At 38.2% G+C, this 22,854-nt stretch overlaps 1 protein-coding gene across 11 annotated transcripts in view; it reads right to left on the bottom strand.

Annotated features, from left to right (window-relative positions):
- The window catches only part of Gtdc1 (glycosyltransferase like domain containing 1), a 338,560-nt gene that overhangs the window by 81,367 nt on the left and 234,339 nt on the right, over positions 1 to 22,854 (bottom strand). The window contains exon 1 of one of the 11 annotated variants that reach the window (XM_057755273.1): positions 17,912 to 17,976. The exons of the other annotated variants lie outside the window; for them this stretch is intronic. The gene's annotated coding sequence lies outside the window, so the exon portion shown is untranslated. Of the gene's footprint in view, positions 1 to 17,911; positions 17,977 to 22,854 lie in introns of those variants that run through there. 11 annotated transcript variants of the gene reach the window in all.

The following is a 22,854-nucleotide window of genomic DNA, read 5'->3' as shown; positions in this document are numbered from 1 at the left end:
CCTACCATTCACCAGGAAACTCAGCACAGACAATTATAAAGTCAAAATATCGATCAACTCTAAAAAGAGTGTTGTAATTATTCCACGTGCTGTGGTGTCAAATACTCAGCCAAGATGTAATTCATAAAATGAGCACAATGCTCCATTTGTACATAAATTTGCTTTTGTCTTTAATAAGTACTAAACATTGTGTATACCAAAATATTTTTCGATAAATTTGTCTTTTGCTATTAATCCTGCTTGGTTTCTATGTATATTTTTTACACTTAGGGTCTGTATGGAAAGTTTAAGAAGACTTGGTCTAGCCGGGCGGTGGTGGCGCACGCCTTTAATCCCAGCACTCGGGAGGCAGAGGCAGGTGAATCTCTGTGAGTTCGAGACCAGCCTGGTCTACAAGAGCTAGTTCCAGGACAGGTTCCAAAGCCACAGAGAAACCCTGTCTCGAAAAACCAAAAAAAAAAAAAAAAAGAAAGAAAGAATCTTTGGGCTCCTGGTAATTATAAGGGATGCAGATATACAAAGACACTGTCATTTCTCTAGAGGAGAACTCCATTTTTAGAGGAATTTATGATATCAGCTTTTTAAGAATTCATTCATGAACACATATCATATAGCTACCCTGAGTTAGGCACCATGCTAAGCACACAGGAGTACAAGAAAGACTGTCACCTTTGTAAGTAAGAGACTGTCAGCTGATTCCAGAATTGAGGGGTGGGGAAGAATCACTAACTTTACCACACTACAAAAGATCTCTCTAATCCCAATTCTTTGCCAGCTCTCACAATCTTTTCATAAAAATGTCACCATTTGACATTGTCAGCAAGGGTAGTTTGAATGAAAATGGCATCCATAGGCTCATAGGAGCTGCACTATTAGGAGGTGTGGCCTTGTTGGAGTAGATGTAGCTTTGTTGAAGGATGTGTGTCACTGGGGTGGGTTTTGAGGTCGAAAATACTTAAGCCAGGCCCCGTGTCTCACTCTCTTCCTGCTGTGTGCAGGAAGATCCTGATGCAGAACTTTCAACTACTTCTCCAGCACTATGTCTGACTGCATGTTGCCATGCTTCCTGCTATGATGAAAATGGAATAAACCTCTGAACTATAAATCAGCCCCTACTAAATGGTTTCCTTCATAAGAGTTGCTATGGCCATGGTACTTCCTCACAGCAACAGAAACCCTAAGACACAGCATATTCTTACTGATGTGGATCAGCCAATATGAGGTACTGTCTACTAAAATGTTCAGCTCAAGTTTCATATTATATGTAATGTTTTTGCTTATGCTCTTGCTTAGGCTGTGTCTTCTCAAAGTAGTAATCTGTTTGCTGCTGGAGAAGATGAACTAAACACAAGATAGACATTAGTCTTTTAAGAAGGGAAAACATGATTATAAAGATAAACAAATGATAAGAACCATCAAAACCTATGTGCCAAGACAGGCAGGAAGAGAAGAGTACAGTTGGAAGGACACCAAGGATGTGAGCTCTCTCCAAACAGGTGATTTTCATAGGCATCACAAAGCCCGGGTATCCCTCTAGGAGACAGGTGCAACGTTATTACTAACTGCTGTTACAAGAGAATCTATGGACAGTGTTTATTCTTGTGAGTCAAGCAAAGTAAGAGGCCCATTGTTTTCCTACATCATGAATCATAGTACGAGATGCATTCTGCCAACACAAATAAAATACACGCACTTCTGCTCACTTGGAATAAATGTAACTGTCAGACATAGCCCAAACGCTGCCAGTCTTACTGTGTTGCATTTCAGAAGTTTTAAAGTACTGGGGAGTTAAAAAATACTATCGCTGCCTAATACCCAGACCTACAACTTATTCTTAGAAACTCAGCTGATTTAGGATGGGGGACTAGAGACTGTCATAATTTCATACCAAGTAATTCTGGTAATATGACACTCTATTTGAGAACTAGTATAACTGGTGCATAGGAAGAAGACTCAGGAACATGGATGTGGTGGGGCAGTGGTTAATCATTTCTTTACAAATGTGAAAGTTCTGACATCAAACGAGAATAAACGTATAAGGAGCAAACAAGGACCTGCACAGATGATGCCCTAAGAAGCAGTGCATTAGAAAAGGAAATCTCTAACTTGTCAAACCCATCAAGAAGCTTTCAAAAAATTATTTACTTATTTTTATTTTATGTGCACTGGTGTTTTGTGTGCATGTGTCTTTGTGAGGGTGTTGGAGTTCCCGGAACTGGGGTTACAGACAGTTTTGAGTTGGCATGTTGTGGGAATTGAACTGGCCCTCTGGAAGAGCAACTAGTGCTCTTAACCACTGAGCCATCTCTCCAGTATCCACTAAGAAGTTATTAAGACACATTTTGGAAGAGAGGGGAAAAAAAGAACATTGTATTGGCAACCGCAAAATCTGAACGCATTGGAGGATAAAACAGCAAATGTTAAAAATGTTCAGAAGTTTTAAGACAAAACAAAGACAAAGTAAAAAGGCTAAAAAGTGGGGCTCAAGAGTCCTGTGAACCAATACAGAAGCTAAACAAGGGACTGACTTAACTTGCAGATACCCCATATATTCCAGGAGGGATGTGTATCACTGCTAGTCATGCAGTAAGAGACTATAACCACCAAGGGCAAACTTGAAAGAACGAAGATTCCATATGAAAATCCTGGTCTTAACCACTTTCCAAACCTCAGGTTCCTCACAGGAGAAATGAGGAGAACTGCTGTCAATTTTCATACAATCCAGAGCAGAAAGACTTGAAGATGTAAAAGATATGAAATATGAGGTATAAAAAATACAGACTAAATGTTAAGATTTTTAATATAAATGCTATTGGTAATAATAAATTTTGGTCAAAGAGAAAATCTGGTATTGAATAAAAGAGATTTGCTCAAATTGAGCCACACATTAAACAAAGATGATAATATCTAACTTGCAGATTCTAAAGGATAGATGCTCCCTGGAGAAAATGGAGAAAGTCATGGTGGTATTGTTTTGTTTTGTCTTTTAAAATGTACACCAGACTGCAGACAATACAGAAGACATGGTTTGAAAGGAGAAATTACAAAACTGGAAGAGAAGTAGCATGAAGTAGGGCTGGGGACTTCAACCATGAGGACACCATCTGGAAAGATTGCTTGGCAAAAATACAACATTAGATAAATTCTTGACTTACTTTGCTAAAAGTTTAAGTTCAAAGAAGGCAGATGATGCCAGCAGAGAAATGACTTTCCTGGACTTTCATCAGTCAGACTGCAATGGAGGCTGCTATCGGGTGAGGAAATTACCAGGAATTTGAAGCAATAGTAGCTACTGAGCACCAGAAAACTTTTGAAAGGAGGTAAAATGAGACTAAATAGCATTTGATATATGCACAGGTTGGAGAAGAATGTCCAAACCCTGAGAAAGAAATCTGTGTTATCATAAGTCAAAGGCAGTGCAGGAAGTACAGGTGAGTGTGGCCATGACTAGTGGCTACTTCCAGAAAACTTCTAAAAATCAAAATAAAAAATTGTTGCTTTAGTTTTCAACACCTCTAGAACCAAATGTGTGGCGTTAGTTTTCCCCACAATAGAATTCTACTCCAAACGGATATTCTACAGTTTTATTTAATTCTACCACTATTTACCTGGAGATTGTATAGGATCCCTGAGGTTAAGGGCTCAGTACCAAAAGATGGCCTAACTTTAGATGCCCAGTCTAGACATGAGGTACTTCTAACCAAAGGGTACAAACTACAAGGTGTGATACTCACTCTTTGAATTGATAACTGCCAGAATGGTATACAGAGAATAGGAGAAACATTAAGTTCTTAGACTGCTGGGTTAATGTGAAACTCAGGAGGGAATACAGAGAGGGGTAAGTAACACTAAGACCTTCAGAAAAATCCATGTGGACACCTACCACTTCAGACACCCCCATCCTCCAGAAAGTTAAAATGGAGCTATACTTTATGTGGGGAACACTGCTTCTAATAGACATCACAGGCTAACAAACAAAAAGCATGTTGACAGGAATGGGTTAATTCTATTGAATTTGTTGGCTGGTGAATTTCAATAGACCCCTAAACATTACAGGCTATTTCCAATGCTCTTGATTACCTCTAGAACTTGATGGTAAGACCTTATTGCTGAAGACAACACATACTTGAGTCACAGAACATAGAGGAGTCAAGTTGGTACTGACCTGGAAATTTCATCCTTACTAGATAGCCTTCACAGTGCTAGAAGGTACTGTGAATGCTGGAAGAGGTGAAAAGCAATCATCAATCTTATCTACTTGTGAACCTTGTGAGCTCTAATAATGACTGGGTCAGTAGGACATGCCCACTAGTGCAATAGTGGCACAACTGTCCTGAGAGTAACCAACCCATTTTCAAATTGGATGTATGCACTACTCCACAAGATGAAACCTGTACCTGTCGCCATTACTGGGTTAAAGCACCAATAGCTTAACAGGTCATATGCTCTAGAGACAACTTATTACTATAATTTTTGCTAAATGGTATAGTATTATACAACTCCTAATGACATAATTATACCGATAGATAAGTGCATTTCTCAACCCTCATCAGAGAAGTGTATGTTTGCAAAAATATATTTTGGCCACACCATCCTGAACGTGCTTAATCTCAGCTGATCTTGAAAGCTAAGCAGGGTCGGCGGGCCTGGTTAGTACTTAGATGGGGAAAAAAAAAACTTTTAAAATTTGAAGTTGTTGGTGTGTCTTAGACCTGCTAAAATCACTTAAGTGGATGTTTTAATTTTTAGTACAGTTGAAAGCTAATGGTATTCTGAAAATACTTCCATGTCCTTCAAATTACCTGGTGCCTGAGCTACAGTTTGGCAATGGTTTATTTTTGTTTTAAGAGGCTAAGAAGTTGAGAATAACCATCTTAGTGACAGTTTAAAACAAGCTTATTTTTTCTTAAGGTGAGTTCCCAGCATTCACTGACAAAGACATGTGTCTACTTTGATGAATAGCTTAGCCTTGTCTCCAATTATCTGTCATAGTAGACAGCATAGCAACCTTCAGAAAAAAAAATCGAGTTTAAACTCAAATGCAACAAAGATATCCTATGTAGTTTAAAGAATATACCATAAGATAGATTTCATTTCCCTATTTAATGGCTTATTTATTTCAAAAATCAAAATTTTTATTTAGTATAACATTTAAATTTATAAAAAAAAAGACTATGGCCATTTTTATAACATGGAAAGATTGTCACTGAGACTCTATATGTCAAGTGCAAAGAAAATGATAGGGTAACAGCCCACAATGGAATTTTATTTAATATTTGACAGATGTGTAGAACCTCTGAGGCACATACCTGTCAAGTTTCAAAGAGGTCAATAATATGGATGTTAAAAAGGTTTAAAAATCCTTCATCTCAATATTTGTCAGAAATCAACTTCTGGAAATAAAATTAAATGAAACACCACACAACGCCATTAACAGTTTTGCTAAATGGCATAAAAAAAGGGCATCCGCGAATGCATGGGATAACACCATCATACATCCGTTCTTTCCTAACTTCACTCCTATTTCATCAGACTATTCAGAATACAGCTTTAGCCAGACTCCCTTTGTGTTGTACATAACACAGGAAAATGCCATCACAACACTTCAATAGTTACATGGCTTTATGAGAAAAACGGTTCCAAATGTTTTCTCAGACCTTCCCAACCACACCCAACAACATTATTATATTGTGTTTCCCCAATGCTTCCAATACTTAACTTGCCTTTCTTGAAATGATACTTGGATAGGAAACTTATATTTATGTAATATATATGTTGTTTCAAAAGACTTTGTGTATATGATTATTATATATGTAGGATGTCAAATAATTTATAGCTTTTCATTAATTGACAAAAATTACTCAAAATTTTTGCTTATTAAAAACTTTGAGCAGAAATTTTTTTTTGCCCCTAACTAAAGCTATCCAAATAATCATTTTATGACTACTAAGTTTAACACTGAATACAGTCAAGATTTATCATAGGACACTTAAAATCACTTTATTTAGTTAAAAGATAATTACAGCTTTTCCCCTCCTTTCCCATCTAACCCCTCCCAAATTCATGGCCTCTTCTTCTTTAACCATTGTTTTTACATATATTTATAGACAAATAAACACAAAAATACAACCTAGTGAGTCTGTTCAGTGTTACTAGCATGTACGTGTCTAGGCCTGGCCACTTGCTATTGGGTAAGCAACCAGCGGGCTCATCCATGAGAAAGAATAAATTATTCTCTCAGCAGTTGTTTGCTGCTTGCAGCTTTTCATCTATGGGTGTGACCCTTGAGATTTCCCTCAGTTATGTTGGGATGTCAATTGCTAGAATTGTTCAGACCTTTTCTTTAGGCAGTCATCTTGTTGCGATTTAATGATTGTAGCTTTCCTATCATAGAGAGAAGGCACACTGTTAACAGCAAACTTCCAGGTCCTCTGGTTCCTATAATCATTCCGTGTTCTCTTCCATCATGTTCCCCTAAAGAAGACTTGTGCTGTTGATATATCAACTAGAACTGAGCATCCCACAGTGTTCTCTGCATTTTGACTGGTTGAGGTTTTCTATAATGGTCTCTGTTTTCTGTAAAGACAAGCTTCTTTGATGAAGAGTGATATTAATACTTATCTGTGGGTATAAGGATGAGTATTTAGAGTATAGTTAGGAATTATATTGGTTTAGGAAAGTGACATCATAGTCATATGTTGTTGGCTTGGAACACAGTATCAGAAATGATACTGTTGAGTGGGCCTCAAGTCCAATTAGACAATTGTTGGTTATTCCCAAGATATTAAGTGCTACTATTGTACCTTTAGAGATATCTTAGCATGCTGGTCATTTTGTATCTTGTTGCATATCTTAAGTACCTAAAATTAAATTTCTTTTTAAAAATAGTAATAATGAAATATAATTTATCTTTGATGTAGTACATATATGTAGTTCATATACATAGTATGTTCTAAATCATTACTAAAGTAACATGTCCATATATTTCAGGAAGTCCAGTACAAGAACTACTTTTCATGTCAGTTTAACATTGAATTCTGTCCTAAGGGGCTCTTGTTACATACAGAAACCACCCTATTTTAAATGACTTTGGAGCTTTTTGTGGGGAGATACTATGTTCAGTAAATAGCATCTGAGTAGAAGTAGCCCAAATGACCATTATTGGGAAATGATTAAACAGACATGGAAAATTACTCAGCTATAAAAGGGAATGAATAACCAAGGCATGCTAAGAACTAAGGTAAAAGAAAGAAATTAGATAGAAAAATGCATTATTTTTCAATCCCAATTAAATGAATAACTAAACCTATACATTTGAAACACAGACTGGAGGTTGCCAATGTCTGGAAAGAGGAAAGAATGGGGAGAAACTGGATATCTTGGGTAAAATGACCTCACTTTAGAAGGATGGAAAAGTTCTGGAAGTATACAAAAATAGAGGATGCACAAATGGTTATATAGACTTACTCTTCTTTTGCAGATGATTACTTTCATATTATGTAAAATTCACCCCAATACATTTTCATTGAAAATGAAATGAAAAATATTTCTGTGTCTACCCATAATTAGGCACCCTGGCACTGAGCAGAACACACAGAGCGTGACGACACTCTGTGTGGGTGTCTCCTTAGCTCCACTCAAGCAAGATCAGGTGGCGTAGCACATGAGCACATAGCATGCAAGTGAAAAGGAGAGGCTTCAGGCTTCATGAGGAAAAACAAAAGGTATCATACAACCACTCTACTCTAATTCAAAACTTTAAAAGCAATTTTAAAAAACTTTGATATGGGGAACACTTATCCATTGTTGATGGGAATGAAAACCTGTGTAACCACTTTGGAAATTAGTGTGGCGGGTTCTCAGGAAACTGGGAGTCAACCTACCTCAGGATCCCACAATTCCACTCTTGGGAATATACCCAAGAGATGCCCAATCATACTAAAAAAGCATTTGTTCAACTATGTTCATAACAGCACTATTTGTAATAGCCAGAATCTGGAAACAACCTAGGTGCCCCTCAATAGAAGAATGGATGAAGAAAGTGTGGCACATATACACTTTAGAGTTCTACTCAGCGGTAAAAAACAATGACATCTTGAATTTTGCATGCAAATGGATGGCAATAGAAAACACTTTACTGAGTGAGATAACCCAGACTCTAAAAGAGGAATATGGTATGTACTCACTTGTAAGTGTATTCTAGCCATAAACAAAGGACATTGAGTCTATAATTCGTGATCCTAGAGAAGCTAAATAAGAAGGTGAACCAAATGAAAAACATAGAGTTATCTTCCTGGATATTGGAAGTAGACAAGATCACCGGGCAAAAGTTGGGAGCACGGGGGTGGGGGTGGGTTGGGAGGAAGGAGAGTTGGGGAGAGAGAAGGGAGAAGGGAGGATTGGGGAGAGCTTGGGGAAATGACATGGTTAAGATGGAGGAAGGGTGAATATGGGAGCAGGGAAGAAGATATCTTTAAACTAAGGGAGCCATTTTAGGGTTGGCAAGAGACTTGGCTCTAGAGGGCTTCCCAGGTGTCCAAGGGTATTTCTCTGGCTAGGTCCTTGGGCAGCAGGGGAGAGGGTGCTTGAACTGGTCTTCTCCCATAGCCACACCGATGAATATCTCGCATATCACCATAGAACCTTCATCTGGCGATGGATGGAGATAGAGACAGAGACCCACATTGGAGCAATGGACTGAGCTCCCGAGGCCCAGATGAAGAACAGAAGTAGGGAGAACATGAGCAAAAAAGTCAGAACCGCGAGGGGTGTGTCCACCCATGGAGACGGTGGGACTGATTTAATGGGACCGGGACTGAACGAGCATGTGATCAAACTGGACTCTCTGAATGTGGCTGACAATGAGGGCAGACTGAGAAGCCAATGATAATGACACTGGGTTTTGATTCTACTGCATGTGCTGGCTTTTTGGGAGCCTAGTCTGTTTGGATGCACACTTTCCTAGACCTGGATGGAGGGGGTAGGGCCTTGGATTTCCCACGGGGCAGGGCACCCTGACTTCTCTTAGGACTGGAGAGGGAGGGGGAGGGGGAGTAGGGGGAGTAGGAGGGAAATGGAAGGATGGGAGGAGGTGGAAATTTTTAATAAATAAATAAAAAACTATAAAATAAAAAATAAAAGCTTTGATATATAATACCCCACAAAGACATGTTTTAAGTAGTCATAAAAATTATGATATAATACTTAATGTTGAAGAGAAACAATTTTCTTTTCTATTAACAAATTTTGTAGATACAGGCAAGGCATGCAGACAAAAAGAAAAAAACCCTGGAATTCTGGTAATTTGATGAGATGTTAAATGCTTATAATATAATAATTTAATAGTTCAATTCTCCTTTAAAATAACTTTCGATAGCTAGGTGATGTTGGATGAAAAATAAACCCATTACTTCAGTTTAAAAAAGTGTAGCCTGACAGTCAGAAGCCCCTTCTTCTAATGTAAGACCTTAGTTAAAATAGTTGTCTCTCAGGGGCTTCATTTCTTCACCAAGAGAACCTTGATATTATTGCTTATACATTAAATTGTAATGTCCTCACTAGACACGTGACATCAAGAAATGTTTTTCATTAGTCCCATCTTCTGCTGTCCCTAGCTAAAAAATATTCCTAATCATTCATTGCTGTGAATATCCAATGCAATTAACACACATACGCACATAAACATACACAGAGAGAGAGAGAGACAGAGACAGAGAGAGACAGACACAGAGAGAGACAGAGAGAGAGACAAAGACAGAGAGAGGAGAAATATATGACTTGAGATGGAAAGAGAGAATTCCATTATTAGATGATATCTCATTTGAAAAGTATGCTCAAAAATTTTTCACATGTGGGCAAATGAAAAGTATACGATTTTCCCCCATAGTTACAGATATATGGCCATCACACAGACATGAGAACATATCTGCAGATTTCATGGTTATAAAGCAAGCTGATATTAATTAGTCTTATAGCTCAATGCCAACTGTAAAAATAGGTTTACTTCTTCAATCAATTAAAAACAAAAGTGTAATTCTATCTAGACTTAGGGAGTAACCAGAGACTTGAGGTATTATGTTTACACATACACAATTTATCCATTGCTGGGTACTATAACAAAAACAATGAGCAACTATAATAAAGCTAATATTGTTAGCAATAAAATATTTAAAAATAACTAGGAGAATAATGTCTAAAGAATCTTACAATATAAGTGGGAAGAGATCACAATAAAAATCATACAGTATGGAAAAATTATTTCCTTTTAGCACATACTTAGTTTAAAACTAATATAAATTTTAGAATTAAAAACTAATAAATAATTTCTTATTAAAACTAAGGGATGGCACATAACTTTCATTTTATAAAGGAGCACAAAATGGAGAGAGAGCTTGTGTATTAGTAAACACAATACACAGAAGAACCTGTCCCTTTATCTTATCACATACTTATTAAGAAAGTACTTCAGAAAGTACTCTCACTATTTTACTATTCTGTGGCAGTTCTTCATTGCATTGTCACAGCTTCAGTTCCCCCAAAGCAAACTGTTACCGGCTCAGGCTGAGCCTGTGGCATTTTGGAAGTTGTGGAACCTTCAGGGGTAGCCTAGTGGTTGGGTGGCCTTAGAGGGACGCTGAGACTGTAGACCAGTTCCTCTCTTTCTGCATCTTGAGCACTACAAGGAGAGAAGTTTCCTTCACAACGCCCAAGCACTGGTCAGCCCCAAGCAGACTGTACGCTCAGAAACGTGGCCAGAGTCCCCCATTCCTCCTGTGAGCTAGTTACCTTAGGTACTGTGTACTTTCTGTGAAATATCTGGTTTCCTAAAGTCTCTGCTTTAGTTATGTCATACCTTCGGTAATCACTTCCTGGTTTCTCTGTAAGTCAGTCCTCAGGTTATAATTTATATGTAAGTTAGGACCAGCAATGAGAGCGCCACCAGCTATCTCCAACATGCTGACAGCCTTGGCTTCCTTAAACTTCTTCTAATTTACAGTGTCTTTCTAAAAGAGACCCAGTGGGCTGAAAGTTTTAAAATGTGCATCCTGAAAACCACTCGATAAAATGTCATCGAAGTTACTTATTTACTTGCTGAGGTATGGCTGACTTGCTAAGAAATTATCCCACTTTAACGAACAAGTGGCAGCCAGTTACCGTAATAAAAACAGGGAGTACATACTCTAAATTTCTAATAGCAACAGGTGATGTAAGTAAAAATTTCCCATTGCTCCCATGCATATTGGTTTTTCATTAAATACTCCCCAGAAGAAGACAGCCAAAGTTGTTTTTTGATCATCTTCAACTTTCAAGTTCAGAACAGAAATGTCCAGGTCAGTTTACTTTTTATGTGCTTGCTTGTGCAGGCATTCACAAGTGTGTACAAAACTGGGCAGTAATATCTGTACCAGTTCGAGTAAAGCAAAGTCTCACAGTGGTATTTTAAAGAAACGAGATTCTATGGATTGTTTATTATTTGCTTCTGCATGTGGTGGACAGCGTTTGAAAATGTTACTTTATTTCACCAGATCTATGCCATCTTCTAAAAGGAAAAGATAAAAGGACCATCTATGTTTTTCCTGTTTTCCTTTCTTGGAAGTTTAGGACACTTGTCTGTTAGTAAAGGACACCCTTCTCTGTCTATTACCTACATCAAAAGAATGTGTGCCAGCACATTCTAAGTCACTAAGACCCTAAAAGCCCAGGGCCATAATGATAAGAGGATCCTGCAGGAGGTGTCGGAAAATCCAATAACTAGAATAAAAGAAAAGAAACAGATGGCATGAAGCAAAGTAAGAGTTTATGAGGAAAGAAGCTTAAATAGGTGATAGTCTAGGAGCCCGAAAGGGGTGGTGGTGGGGAGGGTGGCTAAAGAGGGAGACTTCAAAGAGAGAAGGCAGATATCAGACAATAGGAGCTCTCACCTGTCAAGACATTCAGAGCTCTTTGTTCAACACTGGGAAGGCAGGCCATGATTCTCAACCAATGAAGAGGACTTACCGTCACCATTCTGCATTTTGCCTGCATCAATATGCGTCAGTAAGTTACCCTTCCTACAGTGTATTCCAATTATATTGCTAGTATCGAAACATTTTTGTATTTTAGTTGTCACACATTCAATCGCTCACTCCTTTTGTCTTTAAGGAAGATTTATTGTGCTAAATGCTGCACTAAACAGTATCATTGTCCTTGAAAATTTCATGACTCTCTCCACTAAACATATTCCAACATTGTAAATTTGAGGTATGAGGCATCTTAATACATAAGAGATAAACTGTAATGGCCAGGTTTAGTAAGAACACATTTGGTCACAGTAAGAACAGCCAATTTCCTTGGGTGACCCCTAAACTATAGAGGAAGGTAAAATGCCATCCTCACTGAAATCAGTGCAGGAATTACCAAAGGAGAACACTTCCAGCTAGTTGTTCCCTATCCCCTTCCATACTGGGGACTAACTGCAGGGCCTTGAGCAAGACGAGCATGTGCTGTACCCCTCAGCTATATGCCCCAGTCCTCTTTTTGCTTTGAACCTACTCTTTTGTCTAGGCAGGCCTTGAATTTGTGATCCGTTTGTCTCACTTACAGAATGTTGCTTTACAGATCTGTGCCATTGGGCCAAAGTTAGGAAGACATTCAACAGTATCACTGACATTTCTTCAGAATGTATAGGCTAACTCTGTAGAAACAGAAAAGATGCTAAGGACCAGGCTACCCACAGTCACTGAGACTAACTAAAGGTAATAACCGGTAAGAAACAAGAAGGGAAACACAGTAGGGGCTTGATGGCAGGCAGGCTATTCCATGGCTAATTAAAGTTGCTGAGCTTGAGACAAACAACAACAAAACAGCAACAAAACCAACCCCCAAAACAAAACAGAACAAAACGCAACAAAAACTAGTACACTGACAGAAAAAAACAACAAAAAACACATGGATAACAAGCCCAGATATAAAGAGGCTCAGTGGTTAAGAGCATATACCCTAGGACCCACATCAGGAGGCTGAAGTTCTTAGTTCCAGAGGATCTGAAACCCTCCAACCTTGACAGGCAGCTGCATGAACATGATGCATGTAAACTCATGTAGGCACACATATACAAGCAACATATTTTAAAGCTATTTAAAAAGGAGTACGAAAACTTTAGTTTGGATTCAGAGTTACAGGTCAGGACTACATACTAAAATGAGCACTGCAGAGGAGTTGACAAACCTCATCTGCTGCTGCTGTGCTTTGTTGTATCTGCAATTGTCTAGAAAATGCCACTTTAAAAAGACATTAAAAGACACATTAGAATTAAAAAGCCCTATGGGTCTTCATAAAGTCTCGAATGACCACTAGCTTCAGCTAGAATCAACCCGAGCTAAGCATTTTTAAGACACCTCAAAACATTACAAGACTCTATCTCTCTATCATTCATCCATCTACTGATTCATCCGTCATCTATCTCATACTGCCTTCATGATGACTTCTCCACAAGAAAGGCAGAGGGTGGTTAGACCTAAATACATGAAATACACCAACAGAACAGAAATCTATCCTTAGTGCTACAGACCAATCAGGAACTAAGACACAACAAGATTAAAACTATAACTTGTTAAAAGGTAGAACCAAGATATTAATGCAGATCTACCTTTTCTATAATCAGTCCTTGCTCTTTCTACAAGAGCATCAAAGAACTTTTTACAGCATAAGGAATAAAGTGCAATGATGGATATAAATCTGGCTCATATGCTTGGAGAACCATGGATGCATCCACTAAAGTTCACAGTGGAAGAAATGAGAAGCAAAGGAGATAGGGAGTGACAAATGCTTAGAGGGCTATCTGATAAAAAGAGGTTTTCAGTTATAATTAATAGTATTTGATGGTGCTCTTAATATAACAATGTTATATTGGGTGACATTTCAGAAGGTCAGAGTGTATAGGAAATGTGAGGTATGGAGGGAAAGGACAGGTTAAGGCTAGAAACTGAGCAAATATGTAAACTATTATACCACTTCAAAGGAAGGTAATGATGACTGTTGCTATGTCAACTCTAGCAATAATTGAACCAAAAAGAGTCAAAGGCAAGACACATTTTCTAACAGGTACAATACATGATTAGTGTTGATTTTAGTTGTTTAAAATATTAACCTTGATGCTGATATAACCATGAGATATAATTATCCATATAGGCTGTCCAAATGAAGCTATTCCTGAACAAAATGAAACTTAAAATCAGTATATCTCTACTACCAGACTTTCCATCTGCATTAACACCAAATTATAACATTTAAGACCCAGTATCAATAGGTTTGATATTGTATAAGGTGGATTGACAAATCAAAAGTCAGGGTAATTTAAAGGATTTTAGTGGCAAGGTGTTTCATACCTGATTTGGAATATGCCTGCATATCCATTCACTTACCCAGCCATCTACCCACCTACCTACCCACCTATTGGAGGAATTAATAAAAATTTAAAGTGATTCTAAATTAACTGTAACAGTTAATTTACAATTATATATATATATATATATATATATATATATATATGAATGACAATTTCTACTTATTTCAAAGCATTTTATTATGCCTGGGACTAGTAGCATATGCCTTTAATCCTAGGACTGGAGAGGTAGAGGCAGTCCGATCTTTGTGAGTTTGAAACCAGCCTGGTCTACACAGTAAGTTCCAGCCCAACCATGGGTAAGTAGTGAGGCCCTGGCACAAAAAGACAAACAAACAAAACCCCTAAACCCATTTTATTATTAACACAACTTTTCCAAATTTACTACTGTATCTTTGGTATTACCATTGCTATAAAGTAACAATTATAAAGGAAACTGACATTAGTTTTTTATTTTGGAAACATATTTCTCATTGTTAAGACAACTTGACAAGCTATCAAGAGTTGAAAACGGAAACCATTATCAATTATCCAACAAAGCAATTGTAACCTGTATAAAGTCATTATATAACAAGATTGACAGGATTGCCATACTTTGCCACTGATTACACCAGGGAGTTCACTGAGATTTTAAACAGTGATGCTCCCAATCAGATACTCGATGCTCTCCTCACAAGGGCTAAGAGTCTATTGTCACAAGTAAAGCTACAGAATACGTCCTAAGTGCCTGGTGGCTGCTGCACCAGAGTAAGTGCTGACGGGAAATAACATATAGAGCCCTGGAGAGTCAATGAACTAGTATGGGGCTACATATGCAAGCCTCAGACAACTAGAGTAATAACATATCATAAAACAAGTGAAGAGCTCACTGTCCAGTAGAGTATATGTGGATGTCAGAGACTCAGGGAAGGGAAGGAACAATATAGGAGGGAGTGCTTATAACAACTACATGCCAAATGCAGAAAACAGCCTTCCTCTGTCCTTTTCTTCCAAGTATTCACTTGCTGAGCAAATATTTGTCCTAACTACATGTTGGAAACAACAGCCAACAAGGTAACAATTAACCCAACTGTGTCTAAAGGATAACTGAAGGTGATAGAGATGTATGGATGGACATTGCTGTGATACAGAAGCACTGCATTTCCACAGAGAAAAATATAGCTTTAAATTATGTCACATGTAATACCATGGTCCTATCAATGAATTAAACAAAATGGTTAAAAGCCACCATAATTTAACTGTCTTTTATTAGGTCTCGGCTGAGACCTCAGAGCCTGGTACAAAGCAGTCTCCCTTACTGACCCCTCCCGCCCCCATTTTCCCTTCTTTATCCATTCACACACACGTGCACATGCTTTCCTGTGGTATATGTTTTCACACAGAACCTTATACCTTATAGCTCATAAAGTGACGGGATAGTTAAATCCTCAGAAGAAAGTGGAGACAGTTTGCCTCTGGTGTTAGCATTTGCTGTAGTTATTTCTGGCATTGGGCAACACATGTTTTTAATAAACTTGTAAAAACAGTGTAGATCTAGTTGTAAATATGTTTTGCTTGGTAATGTAGGCTGAACATAATGATTAGATTGACAGTTGTTGGGCTTTTCTCCCCTAAAACATTATCATGCAATATAACAAAAAATAGATAAAACAATGAGGCCCAGGGCAGTGTCATGATAGCAATGTGCTGATAACCAGCTTCTGACAATGGCTGGTTCTCAGTTAAACATGCTGCTGCTTTCCTTGTCTGAAGCACTACTTGTGTTATGTAGTCTCTTAGAAATACTCAGTTCTGTGTGAAGTAGCCTGTATCTGTAATTAGAACCAAAGCACATAGGAAGATGGTCAATACTGTAGCAAGCAGCTTAAAAATGGAATAAATGTTCAAGTTACTGGTACCAAATTTGGAAGAATTACTACCTAAGCCAATGTTTACTTTAATTCTCATTATAAATAGAATTGAGTAACACACACACACACACACACACCTAGTAAAAATACATACACAGGGAAATAAAGCAACATGTATTATCTAGACTAAAAAACTCATTTCAGTAAGCTACATCTAAAGTTGTTATGTTGTTAGTAAAAAGTATATATGTTTAACAGGAACCTTCTGAGTTTTAGCTTTGTCTACATTTTTATCAACATTTATTTGTTAACAAAAAACCTTTGTTAGTAGACTTAAGAGTTACAGTAGCTGATCCTGTTTCATGTTGGCATGTCGAAGTCAATACTATAACAAAAATATCAAGTGAGGTTTTTTAGTATTTACAGGTGGACATAACTAATTAAGCCATTGTTGTGGTTTGAAAGAAAATAGCCCCCCAAAGGGAATGGTACTAAAAGGAGGTGTGGCTTTGTTGAACTAGGTGTAGTCTTGGACAATGTGTGTCACTGTGGAGGCAGGCTTTGAGGTCTCCTTTGCTCAAGTTATGCTCAGTGTGGCACACAGTTCCTTCTGCTCCCTGTAGATCAAGATGTAGAACTCTCAGCTCCTTCTCCATCTCCATGTCTGCCTACATGGTGTCATGCCACCCATGACGACAGTAATGAACTAAACCTCTGAACTAGGCAGCCCCAATTAACTGTTTTCCTTTATAAGAGTTACCTTAGTCATTGGGGTTTCTTCACAGCAATAGAAACCCAACTAAGTCAACCATCTATTTAATAAAGCCATAATAGTCCGAGAGTAAATTTGTCATTGATAATGTAAGAGAAAAGAAATAAAGACTTCGAAAACAAAGCTTTACATTGAAAGCCAGAATCTAGACCATTTACATAAAGTGCCAATGTACGTATCATATCACAACATCATAATCTAGACTGCAATGAAATGTTTCCCAGAATGATCATGGATTGACTCTAATAGCTGTTTCTTGCACTGACTATTTATGTTTCTCTTCCGACCAAACAGAAGAAAGTTCTTACTAGCTACATGTGGAAAGAGGCAAGAAGTGAGAGTGTGACTACTTCCTTCAGGTTTTCAGCAGACTGCCAAAAGGAAGACTACTACATCTCTTTCGAGGGCAGGAGTCAAGAAGAGAAAAGGAAGCTATCAGGACAAAGATTCTGGCTCCAGAGAAAAATGAATTCCAATATTCAGAGCTAACAAGATAAAACGGCTGCCTGGCAAGGCAACGAGTTCCTAACTCCCAGATGAAGCAAGCACTGGCTGGGCATTCACTTGGCGGGGTTGGTAGAGGGTACTAAACAGTTGAGAGGGGTTTCTTTTACGATTCAATGGATGAAGGGACAACAGTGATGAAGACTGCAATGTGACAGGTTTATAAAGCATAAAACAGTTTAGAATTGAAGACAAGCAGGGAAATTGATTTTGTAACCCTCCCTTTTCTACATTCTTGTTCTAAATAACAATATCAGAGGCTAGATGGTTTATCTAACTTTAAGGAAACCTACATTCCCCAAAATAGACTTGAATTGTCAGTAATTTGCTGGGTTGTTATTTAGTTCATTTCCTTTGTTAGTAAGCACATGCATGTGTATACACACAGAGACTCATACATACCCTTACTGGAGTGATTTTTAGTTTCTTTGCTGTTGGAAAAAAGCTGGAAGAGCCCTTAACATGATGTGTGGAGTCCCATGCATATCACACCGTCTTCACTGCTGTAACATATACACAGTATCTTCAGGTTTGATTTTAGTTTCTACTTACAAGTTACCATGGATACCTTTAATCAGCAAATAATGAACTTACTTTAGTTTCTTTTTAACAGCTACATAGTATTTCTCTGAATGTATGTACCAAAATAAATAATTAATAATTTTTTATAAACTATTGCCTCAAAATAAATCACCTTTATACATTCCTTTTAAGTTATATTAGCATTTCTTTAGATAAAGTAATTAAAAGTATGATTATCAAGTTATATGTATTATACACATTACAAAGTTTGATAGTAATTCCATAATTTTGTAATAATTATATTAATAATATTATCGTGAGTGTGAAAAATTATTTATTTATTATTCCTTTATTAGCATCAGATATTATAACTCATGTTAATTTGGAATATAACCATCAAATTATATTTTTCTTTGATTATATAGCTTATAGTGTATAAGCATGAATATTTATGTATGTACACTAAGTACACAAAACTGGGTATTTATGAAGGTTACTGGATGTAATTGCTGATGTATGCAAGGTAAATGTAAGGATCATGAGCACTACAAAGAACGTTACACTGGGTTATGCTATTTCTCCTCACAGTCCAGCTGATGAGAGAAAATAAACACACAGAATAATGTAAAGCAGAAGGCACAGTAGCTGACATGGGAAATGTCACATGAAAAGGCACAAGTGAGTGCGAGCAGGAATGCAGACTCCGGAGAACAGGAAGGCCTTAAACCATGCAAGGGGCGGGGGGTGTTGAAAAAGTCCTGCAGGGTTGGGAACAGGTGGAAGGTCATTCACATGAGAGGGAATGGTTCTGGTGCTGATGATGCTGGGTCACATGACTCAGAATATAGGATTAAGTAAGTTCAACATTTTTTCCCCCAAAAGTTTCATTGTATTGCCTTGATTGACTTCAAACACACAGAAATCTCCCTCTAAATGCTGAGATAAAAGGCATGCACTACCCGCTCTCATAGGTTCAAACTTTTTGTTCTTGCAATGCTGTATTTTTCTTCACTGCTCTGTAATAATCCCCAAACCATTATACATTATATAGATGCATGTTCTTTGCTTATTCCCTATCCCCCCACTCCTTCAGTAGGGGCAATGGTGACCATTTTTATTGCTTAATCTCTAGAAATGAAGAGAACCAAAAGTCTTCTATGAGCTTGCTAAAGAAATGATATTATGCTGAGGGCACTCTGAGGACTGAGAAATAGAAACTGAGTTTCACAGGAAAGTGGATAAAATTAGGGCAAGAAGGATGAAGTGCCATGCTTTTTATGGGATTTAGTTTGGCTTTGTTATACAAACAAACTGATCTGGTGGTCAAATTAGAAAGTTAGCAAGAAAATCCCTATAGAATTATAGGGAAAGGAAACAGGCTTGAGGATGGAGATGGACAGACAGAATATCTACACGAGGGCAAAAAGACATGCAAGTAACAAGAGTCAGTGTAAGTATGGATGCATGCTTCCTTCATTGCATGCTGAGTAGCCATTCCGAGAGAAATACTTCTATTACCCAAGATTTTAACTTCAGAGAATTAGAACATAGAAGGCTTAAGTAATTCATTTACAGCCACATAGCTAGTAAGTGGTCCAGTGTCAGTAAAAACAATGAGATCTCTCTCATGTTGAAGAAAGAACCTTGTACTGTGTTGGGGGAGGGAGTAAGCATGGTCACAGAGTAGCACCGCACATGCATATTCATGTCCAGACCCTGGTATTCACAAGGAAAAGTAAATTGATCAAGTATGTGCTAGGTCAGTGTTTTCATGACCAATTAATGGATCATGAAATCAATTTCGTGAGTCATGATCAGCATTTTAAAAAGAAATGAGACAGTTAACATAAAGAATAAAAGTAAACATTAAAGGGAGTCACTCACAGTAGTTTCCTGAATCCTCTGTGTGTCTGCACTGGGACACTGTGTTAAATGTATTTCTTGCCACAAGTCAGGTAGCTGTATCAGGATGTCTATTGTTAATCTTAGGAAGAGCTGAGAATTTGCCTGGGTGTCTGAGAAGGGGTAGAGGATAAGAATACAAAACCACAACAGACTCTCAGGCTTTGCTTTAAGAAGGCACAAATCTAAACACAACTCTCATAATTTCGGTATTCAACTTCCTGCTTGGCTGCCAGAGGCAACGGTGTCCGCCTGACTGTAGTGGCATCAGACAGGTACTACTATTACCACACACCTACCTCTACCCAGAACTGCTTCTATTCTCAGTGCAGAGAGCAGGATTAGACCCAGCATGTCTGCCTCTAGCTCCAGGCTCCACCCCAGCACCAAGTAGCAAATCAGGGGGCTTATTAGTTTAGCTTCATTCAGGCAAGAGCCAGCTGCAGGTCCAAAACCTTTTTACTTTTCAGAGTGTATATCGAGGACAGGGAGGTGTAACACAATTTTTCAGCAAGGTCTGTATTCCAGCCACTCCCTAAACCCAGAAGACAAACATCCAGGCCAGGGCCAGGGTGTACGTCCTTGGAAGAAGTGGCAAGAATTCAGAGAAACCAGAATCCAAGGCTGCACAGAAAAAGCCCTTTGCTTCTCCAACACTTGTGTCTGCAAAGAGAAATAAAGGGAATTCCACTTTCCCATGGAGTCCTGCAGCCTGCCTGATTCTGAAACCTAGCAGGGACCATGGGAACTGCTCAGTCCCCATGTGTGGCTTCACACTTACAGAAATAACAGAAGCTCAGACAGGTTAAGTAGGTAAGCCAAAAGTCATACAAATGAGTGGGTCCCAAAGGACAATGGTTAGCCAATGTGCATGGCCATAGATAAATTTTATCCCAGTTTATTCGTGAAATGTTAAAATGGTCAAAGATGAATGGCCACTAGGATTTTGCTTTGTTACTTGAAGGTTGATGGACATGGGAGCTCCGACCTGTCCTGGGCTGGAAATTGACTGAGACCTGCAATCTCAGCTCTGAGCACAGACCTGGGACCCGAGTAGCCATGCCCTGCATGAGATACCTCACACACCTTCAATGGCACTAGGTTCCACTGCAGTAGGAGATGTCATTATTTTCTCCTTTCTCTGCTTGGCTACTTTTAAGGCATGTTATCTTCCACAGGCTCTAATACTGGCACATGTGGTACTCACCAACTAGACATATTGAAGACAATGCTCATTTTTTTTAAGACACCATTTTAGCACATATATTTGTCCTTGATGTTTAAAAAGGTACTTTATAATCCAAAATTGGGCCTGAAATGCTTAAAATTACACCAAAATTATGTTTAAAATCTATTTCTGTGAAACAACTTTTTGAAACAAGTAGGATTAAGATAAAGGAAGGTAGAGTTTCTTGTACTTCGACACAGGACTGTTGCACTGTTTACAAGTGCACTATAATATAAAGGTAAGGATGGATGGCTATATATTTAATTCAATTTGTATCCCTAAAGTGTTGGCAAAGATTTACCTCTCAGACATCAGACAGACAGACAGACAGACAGACAGACACACACGAGTTCCATCTTCTAAAACAGATGATTTATTTATTTTTTTTTAAAGAATGAAAAAAGAAAAGCTTCCATGTTTGGATATTTTACTCAGCAACATGCAAGGTTTCTAAAGGTCCCCTTGTTATTATGATACAATGTATCTATAATACAAAAGATGGCTAGCAATTAAACCAAGAAACATAATAACAAGCTAGGCTGAGCTGTCCTGTGGAGCTGCTATCTAGAGCTGGTACCAAAGAAACAGATTCAGCCTAAGGCAAGACTCACTGTAGAGAGCCAAGTGGATTACACTAGTGGGAAATTCAACTTCCTTACCCCTAGCATCCTAGAGCAGATTCTATCAACAGGGCCTGTCTAGTAGGCCAGACTTAGTCTACATACAGAAGCAGGTGAGCCTGGATAATGAGGGAGACCTACAAGCTTTCCCATATCAGATGAAAACGAATGAAGTTAATTAAGTGCAAAAAAAAGAAGACAAACAGTTCACGGTAAAATAGTTTGTGAGTCTAAGATCCATGATTAAATAAATACTGGCTACATCACAAGTGAGCTATGCAACTTCAGGCAAATTACATCAATTTTCTGTGCCTTAGGCTACAGCACATGAGAATGGTATATTATATAAATGCAAGAAGAGGGTTCTTGTGAAGATTAAGTTAGCCAGGCTCTCAGGACAACTGACACACAGGAATCACCACACCAGAGTCTTAGCAAGCCTAGGTACATGTTACAATATTCTAATTTCCACTGCCATCCTTGAAGGGTGCAGCCAGACATTAGCAGATTCTGGAACACTGTCACATTTTGATTTTTTCAGAAAAATCAAAAAAAAATTCAGATTTTAATGTGAAAGGCTTTGAAATGTTGATAACTAATTCAAATCAGAGTTATTTTTAAGGAATTGTATGGCTTAATTTGAGGGGAAAAAAATCCCCAAGCTGAAAAAATACCAAGAAGTACAGCACATTATGATGGCCAAATAACCTTCAACCTGAACTTTGGGGTTCCTGGGCCTCCCCTTGGTTTCTTTCCAACCCTTCTACCTGCTGACAGTGTGCTCAGTCACCTGTCTGTCTTTGTCCCAACCATCACATAGCAATGAAGCTTCCTGGGAGAAAAGATTTTGGGGCTTTTCTCTTTCGGAAGTTAGAGTTGGAGCCGTTCCTTCCTTCTGGCAGACTAGCCACACAAACATAAGGAAACCAAGGTCATTTGTTAAATCCTAGAATGAGTTTATGCTTTTCTAGAGGGAGATAAGGAAGCTTTGATTTGAGAAGAAGCAGACTGAGTAAAATGTGTACAAAGTAATGTTGCTCAGCCAACTTCAAACTAAATGGAGAGAAACTCAA

This window comes from Chionomys nivalis, chromosome 22 (genome assembly GCF_950005125.1).
Source record: "Chionomys nivalis chromosome 22, mChiNiv1.1, whole genome shotgun sequence".
NCBI classification, from domain to species: domain Eukaryota; kingdom Metazoa; phylum Chordata; class Mammalia; order Rodentia; family Cricetidae; genus Chionomys; species Chionomys nivalis.
Note: the sequence above shows the minus strand (reverse complement) of the source record. Positions and strands in the feature narration are given on the sequence as shown.